Source organism: Branchiostoma floridae, chromosome 3 (genome assembly GCF_000003815.2).
Source record: "Branchiostoma floridae strain S238N-H82 chromosome 3, Bfl_VNyyK, whole genome shotgun sequence".
Classification (NCBI taxonomy): domain Eukaryota; kingdom Metazoa; phylum Chordata; class Leptocardii; order Amphioxiformes; family Branchiostomatidae; genus Branchiostoma; species Branchiostoma floridae.
This window is the reverse complement of record NC_049981.1, coordinates 7,384,436-7,394,449: the sequence shown is the minus strand read 5'-3', so window position 1 is coordinate 7,394,449 and position 10,014 is coordinate 7,384,436. Positions and strand designations below refer to the sequence as shown.

The 10,014-nt window shown below is 40.9% G+C and overlaps 1 long non-coding RNA gene across 1 annotated transcript; it reads left to right on the top strand.

Annotated features, from left to right (window-relative positions):
* The first annotated feature begins 7,536 nt into the window (after positions 1-7,536).
* LOC118412494 lies at positions 7,537-10,003 on the top strand. The gene is made up of 3 exons (XR_004830775.1): positions 7,537-7,690; positions 9,325-9,374; positions 9,915-10,003. It is a non-coding gene; the product is annotated as an uncharacterized LOC118412494 (long non-coding RNA).
* Positions 10,004-10,014: the final 11 nt, after the last annotated feature.

Genomic DNA, 10,014 nt, shown 5'->3' with positions numbered 1-10,014 from the left:
TTACTGATACAAATCAAAATAAACAATAAAGTTCTTATTCATTAAGTAGAAACATATTAGTAATACTAAGGTAAAAATAACCAAAAAACTGGGGTAAGCAAATAAGCCAGATAAACTATAAGCAGTGTAACAAAATTTCCTTTTTCTGTACAATAACACTGTTGTAAATAATGCTTGAGCAAACTTTTTATACAAGTTTGAAAGTTGATATTCCTACAGGTCAGGAAAATATTAATGGTATGTGTGTATCTCTAACAACTATTCCTAATTTATCATCCTCTAAGTCTTGGCATTTTGACAGAGTACAAGGGTACACGCATGTTCTGTAAGCTAATATATGGTGTGAACCCTACAGCTGCCACATAGATCATAAGTTCCTCACCTTTTACAGCAGTTTTGACAAATGGCATTTGCTTCGCTTTTCAAATAAGCCATCACTTTGAAAAACAGCTTCCCTACAAACATCTTCAAGCTCTTTTTATGTGAGTTTTTGGATGTGTTTCTTTGGATTACCCAGCTAACTGAAATGGCTTTTATTGTCCTCACACATGCAAATCTCGCCTTCTGTGAGCCCACATGGGAGTTTTCTCATAGCTTTATATCAGGGTTTCCTCACTTTGTGGGTTTGCATATGTCTCTTCAGAGAACCCGGCAAGCTGAACTGCCTGCTGCACTCCTCACACCTGTAGGGTTTCTCCCCTGTGTGAGTCCGCATGTGTTTCTTCAGATGAACCAGTTGACTGAACTGCCTGCTGCACTCCTCACACCTGTAGGGTTTCTCCCCTGTGTGAGTCCGCATGTGTGTCTTTAGACCACCCAGCTGACTGAACTGCCTGCTGCACTGCTTACATCTGTAGGGTTTCTCCCCTGTGTGAGTACGCATGTGAGTCTTCAGTATACCCAGCCGACTGAACTGTCTGCTGCACTCCTCACAGCTGTAGGGTTTCTCACTGGTGTGAGTCCGCATGTGAGTCTTCAGATGATGAAGCCGACTGAACTGCCTGCTGCACTCCTCACACTTGTAGGATTTTTCCCCTGTGTGAGTCCGTATGTGTATTTTCAGACTACCCGGCTGACTGAACTGCCTGCTGCACTCCTCACATCTGTAGGGTTCTCCCCTGTGTGAGTACGCATGTGTTCCTTAAGATTACCCAGCTGACTGAACTGTCTGCTGCACTCCTCACAGCTATAGGGTTCTCCCCTGTGTGCGTCCGCATGTGATTTTTCAGATGACCCAGCTCACTGAACTGCCTGCTGCACTTCTCACACCTGTAGGGTTTTTCACCTGTGTGAGTCCGCATGTGTGACTTCAGATGACCTAGCTCATTGAACTGCCTGCTGCACTCCTCACACCTGTATGGTTTCTCACCGGTGTGAGTCCGCATGTGAGTTTTCAGATGATCCAGCCAACTGAACTGCCTGCTGCACTCCTCACACTTGTAGGGCTTCTCCCCTGTGTGAGTCCGCATGTGGATCTTCAGATGAACCAGCTGACTGAACTGCCTGTTGCACTCCTCACATCTGTAGGGTTTCTCCCCTTTGTGAGAACGAATGTGAGTCTTCAGATTACCCAGCCGACTGAACTGCTTGCTGCACTCCTCACACCTGTAAGGTTTCTCCCCTGTGTGAGACCGCATGTGTCTCTTCAGATTACCCTGCTGACTGAACTGCCTGCTGCACTCTTCACATCTGTAGAGTTTTTTGGTGGCAGGTCTGCTGTGAGATCCACCTTGTGATCCACTGTTGATGTCATCAGGGCTGCTGCTATTTGTGGCCATGGTATCAGCAACTAAAGCCACTCTCTGAGTTCTGTAAAAATCAGACAGACCACATTGGATATATTTGTAAGTACTGTGCATCTAAAGCAGACGAAGATGAAATGCGTTTTATGTCCAACTGTTCTTTTAATGAAACTGAAAGAATCTTTGTTTAAACGTAGAGAGTCGCAATCTCATACACCAACTTCCACACATTCACAGATGAACAGAAGTCCACTTTTGTCTTTAAAATCCACCATCACAGAATCCACAATAAGTGGGGCTTTTCGCCTTCCTGTGCTTCAAAAAAAAGAAGTCAAACCAGGGGTCTAGCCAGCGTCCGTTTTTCCGTCAATTGACGGAAATTTGCTGCGTCTGACGGAAAAATTTTAAAACCAATCCGTCAACCTTGACGAACAAAAATCCTTGGTGGAAGCTACAGGCGGCTTGGAGACGCCGTCCACGGTCATAAAAGCCACACACTGTTTGTTGACAATGTGTGTCGGCCCCCTTTTGCATACGATAATCTCATTAAAACCCGTTTTTCAAGGTCTCAGTTCAGTCCTTCTAATTAATTTTCACGGTTTTCGCGAAGATTGTAATTGGCTGACGGAAAAAAAATTGAGCTGGCTAAAGCCCTGAGTCAAACCCAACCTCTGAAACCTTACACTTACAGTACTTACCTCCCTCTACACGGAATAGCAGTTACTCAAGCATCTGCATATGATTAAATGGAAATACTCAGATATTTCAGGTAGCATCCATTATCTTTTTTTTTTGTTGCTTTGGGGCAGACGAGGACAATATGGCACTGCACTCAAGTTTGAACTTATTTCAACAGTGCTACATATTTAGTACAATCGGGAGGTAAAGGTTGTATCTTACCTCCCCGAGCAAACCCAGGTACCCATTCTTACACCCGAGTTAAATGAGGAAGGTCATGCAAATTGCCTTTTTGAAGGGCACAACATTGGGGACACAGCGAGCATCGAACTCGGGACAACTAGGTTCCAGTCCCGACACTCTACCAATTATGCCACACACAATGCTACATTACCTAGCGCGAGTGCCACCGAGCAAGATCTGTTGATCGAAAAGAAGTATACATGCTATTGCTACCTCAAACGTCTGATCCTTTCCTAAATATATATCCCGTTGCTTGAATAACTTCTATTTGGTGTATCTTATTACCTGAATGTGTAGCCATCATCGACACATCCCTCCACAACCTATTAGACATTGCACTGACTTTGAAGAGATACTAAAAATGAAGAGAGAACTGTTCCAAAACTGATGTCTAATAGTACAAAATAAAAATGCCCATTCACTGCACTAGTCATCTACACAATCATAAAAGTCCATTAAAATGATATCTCTGGACACTCAAATTGAACAGCTTTATGTGTTTTTTTTTTTTCTTTTCAATTTCTATTTAGGCCACAGCAAGTAAATTTTATGGATGACATCCGCGCGCTCATTAATTTTTGCCTGATTTCAGAAAAAAAAACAAGAATTTTTTTCTTCTTTGGAAATGGTGAACATGACAAGAAAGTGTCAAAATGGGAAAGTATGTTGTGTTTTAGCCTAATGATTGTACTTGTAGAAGTCACACTAGCGTGGTAGCCATTACTGTAGTTATAGAAGTGAAACCAGCTGAATAGCTGTAAAAGTGGCACCACTATGGAAGTCATGAGTAGGGCTGGGTATCGGTACAGCGTACCGGTACAAAACCGGTTTTTCTTCTTGGACCGGTCCAGAAAAACCGGACCTGAAAAAATTAGGTGGACCGGATGTTGGACCGATTAGAAAATTAACATATTATTTCATCAGGCATTCACACGTTTTGACGCATGCAGTTGGAAGAAAATGACAAGAGTGAAGTAGAGTAGAGTTTATAGTCATTTCTATCAAGGTTTACAGTCAATCGTACAGGTGCAGTTAGCGTTGTAGGATTTTCAAACGCCAGTGTTAGTCTAATACTCGACCAAACAGATTTCTTTGTAGTGAAATGGACCATTGGTATGAGTCATACTGAATCAGGTCCAGGTTCAGGTCCGGACCTGGACCTGATCCTTTGGACCTGAACCGGACCTGGACCTGAACTTTCTGTACCGGTACCCAGCCCTAGTCATGAGTGTAGTTGGCAACTTGGTAAGTAATACCAGTCTACCACACTAGTGTCACTTAAACAACACTAGTTCACTTCTTGAATACAGGAATTAATGATTTGTTGTCAGTGCTACCATGTTTTGTCACTGAAACTCTTGTTACGACGTTTATGGTATCTATTTTGAAAATTTAGCCATCTTGTTTTTTTTTTTAGCCATCTTGTTTTTTTTCGCCCTATCTCATTATTTTTGCAGTCTGCAGAGGATGTCATCCATAAAATTTACTTGCTGTGGCCTTATTAATCTTTCAGGGTAGACCAAAAGGCCACTCAACATACATAGCAAACAGCATCAGGAAAACTGTAACAACGGATGCAACTCTATGTACAAAGGCAGCCAAGTGGATTTAATATTTCTTGGGAGAATCACAGTAAGTTCATCCTATCCCTTTATCTTCCACTTCTATGAATACATCTATGAAATACAGACCAGGTACAACAGTTAGTGATCCGCCCCCTGACTCCCCCTCATTCTGACACAAACAGCGTCTTGATGAAAACCAGATGGGAAAGCTGGCGCTTCTGACTGAGAGGCGAATACAGGGGGTTTGTGTATACCGAAAAAAGGGCCAGAGCCGCCAAACACAACCTAAAATTCTACGCAACACCCGCCATTCTCATTATCAATGATGAATAATCAAACTTCTAGCTTGCTATTAGTACGACGTACACATGTTTTCATTAAATGGTCTCTGATTTTGCAATTCTAGAGATATATGGTAACCCCTCCAAGACCCTTCCGTCTGTTTACGGACCCCGAGTCCATCTTGCGATGGATAAAACCAAGGATTAAATCCAACAAAACCAACTTTTTAAGAATAAAATAGCACAAGTTTGATATGGTAATTCTTTGGACGTAATGATTGACAACAATGTATGGATCAGGAAAATCGAAAACATCAAGACAGGGTGGTTTAGAGGTGCCAAAGTTATCGAGCTACCACGCTGGAAAATTTATACTTGAGTGACGAGACATTTTCTTCAGCATTCACAACCAAATACGTACAACGATTACTCGTGAAAATAGGTGGACATTGTCCTTACGTACCTGTGAGATATGTTGGGTCAAAACGAAGCAAAGACACGAAAACTGGGATGAAAACCTCGCAAGAAACTGGCGGGAGACTCACTACAAGATCTCTCTCACGACAGGACGCGTGGCGAAGAGAACTACGGAGGGATCTATGCAGATGAGCTCCGCGGAGCTGCAACAAGGCCTCGAGTTCCGAGAGCGCATACCTCCGGCAACTTTTCGTTTATGTCGTCCGATGCTTTAAATGTATATCCAAACTTAGTTATAAACTAATGAACAGCAGTGTTCAAGCAAGGAGGTTCCCTCTTTCAACCTCCTTGGTTCAAGTTACCTTCCCCAAGAAGATAATGTTTCAGTGTTCTTTGATAGGTGTTTGTCCATCACGGTTTTCACCACAACTCTGGAAGGTGTGGGTGGATCTTTATGATACTTGATATTGAAACGACAAGAGGGGCGAGTACAACAGAAAGAAACAACACATACAAAATATCCTGACTTCCTTGAATCGAACCCGGGCCGTCAGATTGCAACACTAGCAGCCTAACTGATCGAGCCAAAAGCCAGACAGGCATTTGGCATAGTCAGTTAGCGCTGCTTGAACCCCCACTGTTACAATATGCCTGCACAAAAATGGGTCAGGAAAACGTAGTCCAAGTTCGGTAATGTGCCTACTAGCGTCTTTCTACCCTACTGCAGCGGATTTTCCGGTTTTTATATATCATGCTCAGGGTATGCTATGGTTGCCATTTCTAAGTGGTAGACAGCCCGTGGGATAAGAATTGGTGTAGGTTTGGGCCCCTATCAGAACGTTTTAACTGCAGTGACCGACTTTGTTCAAGCCTTTTAAAAAATGACTACAGAAGATGTCAACGGAACGTTATGATTTGTAGCACATATATAGTTTAAAAAGTAATGTTTGGGATACTTTAGTTAATTGGGTGCTTATTAGGTATATCAGGACCTAATTTGAATAATAAATGATTCTTTAATTGTCACATACATACTGGTTTCCTATTTGTGTAAGTAACAAAAAGAAACATTTCAGACCTTTTTGTATTTGCAATATAATGGCAAGAGCAACATGTCAACAAAACAAAAAACGTTAACTTCAAAATCAACTTAAATTTATCATGTACTAGCCTTGTCCCGACCTCCGGTCGATGATGTATGTATGTAACATTTCCGTTCGAACATTACCATCAACTGGAACACTGCAAAATCTACAAACCCATATAGTTTAAAGTACCTCAGTTCCGTCTCATGAAAGGCATTTAATCCTGTCTCTACGTATTCTAGCATGGACAAATTACGAAATGTCGGTAACAAATATCAGCAGCCTATTCAGCAGGGAAGCGATCAGAGTAGCAAACTGTCGTATTTTCTTAATTTAAGTACGCACCCCAATTAAAGTGTATGTGTGTGTGTGTGTTTCTGGTGTATATATGTACTATATATTGCAACTGGGAGAAATTGATGGGAAAAATCGTGACCTTTTCCTTTCATCAATTTCTTTTACCAAAAGCTGGCCGGCTACACTCCGTTGACAGCTTGTGATACTAGTTTATACCATCGTCAGATCTGCTTGGATATTTTACTTTTGAATTTGAATTTGTTTTCCCGACTCCTACTCACATTCCAATTATGCAGAATTGCAGATCTATTCACACCTTATCCGGTTATTCTGTCAACTAACAAACAAACAAACAAACAAGGAATTACTCAACGACACACAAAGCATAACGATTTTGGCATAGGCAATAACCAGAGTGCTATCTTTGCTGCTATGGGGAACAAAGCTACAACACAGTGTATTTACAGTGGCTACATTGTATTTGCTATTGAAAAACCATGACAATAACATGACCAGAACATGAAATAGAAGTCCTGCTTGTAGTGTCTTAGAAAGCCGCCAGGGGACGTTTAATAGAATCAATTGTCTTCATTTCGTCCAACCAACATACCAAATATCATAAACGACCTTCTAATTCACAACTTCTTGAGTAATAATGTTTGTGAACCCGCATACCCAGTCACATACGTATACATACACCAGACGCGCGCGCGCGCACACACACACACGCACACACACACACACACACACACACACACACACACACACACACAAACACACACACTTTAATTGGGGTGCGTATACGACAGTTTGATTAAACCTGATCACTTTCCTGCTGAATAGTCTGATGATATTTGTTCCTAAAGGATCGATAAGAAGTTTACAACTTTTCTTTTTTAACTTCCTTGGATAGGCATATTCTACGTTTGCTTGCAAATGCTCTCTTCCGCTTTTTTGGGGCCGGGGTGGTAGTATTTTGTCATCAACACCTCACGCGGTAGTCAAATGTACTGCAGCCTCTTCTTCACTCTTATTTGAAACAACAGATAGCATCATGTCATATATACAGATTTCTCCATTTCACCATCAACTTCTACATTTTATGGATAGTTAAAAATCCAACCCAAAGTTTCCTTATGATTTTTAGAACTCTCTATCCGCACTACTTTCCCTCTGCGCGCTCTGAGTTCTCCAGTCGCGGATGAATATCGATGTTGTGCGGTCTCATTTCTGTTTGAGTTTGAAACTTAAATTGAGCTTGGTTTGAATCCACAGTTTTCTTGTCTAGCTACAAGTTTTGCCCCATTTTAAGTCTATATTTTCGGAGAAACCAAGTACCAGATTCAGCACCAGGACCCGTTTTCAGCTGGGATACGTCACAGGTACGATATTATTTAGTTTTTTCAGACAAGGAGGTTGAAAAAAGGTTTAACGTTAGAGAACGCGCGGTGACCCAAGGCTATGTGGCTAACTTGATATTTTTGCCATGCGGAGTATAAAAACCTTTTTCTGAAAACAAACAACACTTTGAAGAACAGCATGTAGATCAGAATATGTGTTTACTGGATGTTCACTCGTCTATTATATTTGTAGTACATGAAACGTGCTCGTTTGGAGAGGGAAATGGTTATGACTGGAGTTTCGCTCCCACATCTTGGCGGGCTTGTCAAGTCACTCGTCAGGGGGAGGTTCACTAACACTATCTCACTGTTAGAGGGGTCAGTCGCTTACACTGTTGTTCGCTTTTCTGGCAAACATTTTCTTCTGATATACTTCTCAGGAACTTACATTACAATTTTCTCTATAATATAAAAGAAAAGAAGTCACTGAAATGATGCCACTACAAATTTATATACATTTTTTTTTGCTACAGTACTGTACTGTTTCAAGAGTGTGATTGCGTGGTTACTAGTTTTTACCCCTGCTATAAACAATCATTGGTCCTGAATCCACAGACAGCTCTCATTCTCCTAATAAAGAATGATATATTGTAAATGCATTTAAGTTTGCAGGGATTTAATTTCGCGTTAGCGGGAAAATGGAGTTTTTGCGGTGGTTTTAAATTCTCAGTAGCGCCATAGACTGTGGTCAAAAACTATGATTCAAAAATGTTTCCAGTGGTTTTAAGTTCATGGTGAAGTGACCACGGCGAAAACCACGAACATAAAACCACCGCGAACATTTCTGCATTTATAACTTAGTTGACCAGGACTCTCTGCACATGGAATATGTGACAGAGATGACAACCAGGGCTAGGTACCGGTGCACTTTACTTATGCAAAACTTATATTTATATATAGTCTGATCTAAACTTGTATATATATATAATGGAGTTGACTAATTTGGCATAGCCTGATGGACATACAATCACACACCAGTAGAACTAAAAGGAAATTTCTCAAGGCCGATTCCATGTTTGTTTGTATGTTTGTTTGTTTATTTCGATCTTCAATTAGAATTTACAATGATACAGTTTACAATGTTCACATATAAAAGTAAATTCAATTATGCTGTGATTTTGCTCTGCATTTTCATGGACTGTACATTTTGAAGTTGAGCTATTAATATCATTATGTATATGCTACGTAAAGGTGATACCTGTTTGAAGATGCTTATTTGCCTTCTTATACTAACCAATCCCGCAGATTGTGATCTCTTTAATATAATACTGATTATTTCCTTAATTCTCAGACATAGGCCACACTGACTTGATTCTTTGTTCTTGGTTATTTAACATGCGCGAGGTGTGGCTCTCCTCAAATGGGGGACCTCCATTTAGTGTCCTATCCAAAAGACGTCCCAAGCCAAAGCGAGGTACTCATTTTCACCTGAGTGAAGCGTAAAGTGCCTTTCCCAAGGGCACAAGATTGGTGCCACGGCAGGATTCGAATCCGAGACCTTCTGGTCCCCAGCAAAACATGCTGCCAAATATGCCATGCGAGCCCACTTGTTGGCTGCCGATATAATCTATTCTTTTTCGAATCAGTCCAACATCCAGTCTACTGATTTTTTTCAGGTCTGGGCCAGTCCAATAAGAAGAAACAGTTTTGTACCAGCACACCATAGGTCAGTATTCTCATCACAGTCATACTAGTACTAGTATATCATCCACACTCCTTGGAGCCATACTGTATACTGTATTGATATATCTTCTACTAGTGTACTTCTTTGATCATTCTTGTCAATATAATTACACAATGATTACTTCAGCTGAGTCTGATAAGATGAATAAGACTTTATATCTTCTATGTGATACACTGTGTTCTTTGGGCCTCATTTACATGATTTATGAGCAAATGCTACAATATCCTTTGTTATGTTAAGATGAGTTTTTTTTTTTCATACATAGACGAACTTGTTTCCGTCAGTTTTTTTTTCTTTGCACCAATGAATCAAGATCCTTTTGATGGATTGGTCTGACATTTGGCCAACACCGTAGACACGTCAACAGCAAACATTACTTCATGGAGGATTGTGTCCTACGGACTCTTGTTGTGTTTTTTTGTTTGTATTTCTTGTCTGATGTTTGGGGTATGGAAACTGCAACTTCTTATGTGTAATGTTTGTATTATCTAATGATTGATGTGTTGGTTGTTAATGTTGCAGACATAGTAGTTGCAACTGCAGATGGAAAGAGAAGCCAGTCCAAGTCATTATAAGCTCCTCAAAGTGCTGGGACAATCCAGGCATCCCTTTGCAAGGTCAG